Below are 2,542 nucleotides of genomic sequence, written 5' to 3'. Positions count from 1 at the left end.
AAAAGTCACAACGTAGTTGACCACTGAATGAAACAGAAAACAGGCACATCAGACACAAATACTAGGCTACTTGAACAGCCATTAGATAAAGAATAAAATTTAATACTTATGCATTTATTTATTTTTATTGAGCATTGTCATATATATTACTGATTTGCATATGATATGCAAGGAGCTATCTTACTGATACGGCAGTCTTTGCACAATAATATGTTGCTAGTGATCTTGCGGCTCTTGTGTTTTTTACATAATATACTGTATTGTACAGTACATACCTATACTATGTTTATGCATGCTATCAACAATGTGAGTTACTCATGCTCAGAAATTTCTAGTAATATCCCTGGATATTTATTAACTGTTCATAATACATGGTTTCTGATAATTATTCACCCTTTTACATAACTTCATAAAAATTACACCAGTAGAGATGAAAAAAACAGATTGCAGCAGATAATAAAGCAAATTGAAAAATGTTATTTTCCCTCAATAAACCTTAACATGTGCACTGTTTGTTGCATGAACATGTCCAATGTTTCTCCAAGTGTTCCTGATCATGTCAATTGAAATTGTCCTGATGCCTTGAGATGTGTTCCTTCAATTCCTCCATGCTTGATATCTTTTTTACATACACCCTATCCTTGACATACCCCAAAGGAAAAAAATCAAGAGATGTCAGATCGGATGAGCAAGGATTCTGAGCAATGGAACCTCCTTGGCCTATCCATTGATCTGGGAAAGTTGCATTGAGATAACGCCAGACTTCCTTTTCTCAGTGCGGAAGTGCCACGGATTTGAACCCAAGTCTAGAGTGGAAGCTGACACTTTTATTGTCTCATAATCCAGTGAGAAATGAACTGATGATTGCAAAACTCAATTTGAGTTTTTTTTAAAACATTAATGCATAAACAATTACCAAGTATGTATATATATATAAATATAATGACCCATCATGGCTTTTTAATCATATCCATTATGGGTTAGGCCATGACCACAAGGGATGGTTGTGTGATGAGAAATGGGTTCTGACATATCTGAGATAGACCTGACCAAGACAAACTGTTAAGGTTCTTGACTTGGACTCAAATCTTGGTCCTTGGTTTTACTGTCTCAACCATCCAATTGTCAAAAATAAATATTAAGAAAACTTAAAATAATTGTAGAAATTCACATAGTACCTGAAATAACAGAATGTATCATATCAGGATGGAAACTAAATGCTTACATTCCTCACATAATACATCAAAGATTTGCACACTAACACAAATTATTGTACTGTACCATGAGATACTATATTATTGTAAATACACACTAAAGATAGTGTTAGAAAACAACACATGCAAAATGTACTATGGCAGAACTATAATAATAGATAAAATAATCTTAACAGACTAAACATCAATTCATTGACAAAAAGACATATTATCATAGCATATCAATTCCAAGCTCCAACAATGTATGAAATATCTATATTAGTAAAATCAATAGGCATATAAAATTCCTTAAGAAATAAGCACATGTAGAAAATGGATAAGATATTTATTGTATTTATAGTTTTCTCTTCCACAAATGTCATACTACATATACTATACAAAACTTTAGAAAACATTAAATCACAATTACAAAATTTACACAACATTACAGAAAGCAACAATGTTAATTACATATATTGTCACAGTGCTGGCTTGATGGTAAGTTGTCCGAGGCAAAACCAATTTTCGCCACTCTTGCAACACAGAACAGTTGCCAATAGAGAACACTTTGAGCACTGACACTCTTGTATAAACTTTAATAAACATTTACTATATTCAACTTATTTTTATTTTGTTCTCCTTTTCAACTTTTTGACTGCTCATTTTGCCATCCTTCTCACTTTGCCTCATTCCCTCATCTATCAAGCCAGCCCTGTTGTCACATAGGAACTTAATTTTTAAACATTGATATGTGCACTAACAGCATACAAAAATGATAAAACTATTATTTGCAGTAGCTATGACTTTGACAATAGTATTTGGCACCATATCAATTGATTTTTTGTATTTATATCACAACAACAACAACAANTATTGTGACATTGTCACAATGCTGGGCTGCAACTTTTAATCATATTTTTAATTTATTTAATTTAAAATATATGTTATCCACCTAAAATTAGTACTATAGTGTCTTGCCCCTGTACATCATACTTTTCCTTTAGCAATGGAGTTGTGCTGATCATCTATCTAACTCCTTTCAGAAAAAAATTTTTGAATTAAAGTAACATGACTTCTACAGAAGCTTGTATATAGTTAGTTGGGGCTTCTTAAGTTTTCCATATCTGGATTTAAAATTCATTTATCTAACACCATTCTTGAGATTAAGGAAAGATGGATGGACAGACAGATGACAGTGGGAATTTACAGATCTACAATTTTTGCAAATTGTAGCTTGACAATACATGCAGGGATTATTTATTTTCCTGCATAGATAGTTTATAAAAATTAATTGAGAGGAAAAAATTTAAAATCTTTAAAAGTTTTATGCTTATTTAATGTTTTCTGTC

This window comes from Centruroides sculpturatus, unplaced genomic scaffold (assembly GCF_000671375.1).
Source record: "Centruroides sculpturatus isolate CEXI.00-Female unplaced genomic scaffold, Cexi_2.0 scaffold952, whole genome shotgun sequence".
NCBI classification, from domain to species: domain Eukaryota; kingdom Metazoa; phylum Arthropoda; class Arachnida; order Scorpiones; family Buthidae; genus Centruroides; species Centruroides sculpturatus.
Note: the sequence above shows the minus strand (reverse complement) of the source record.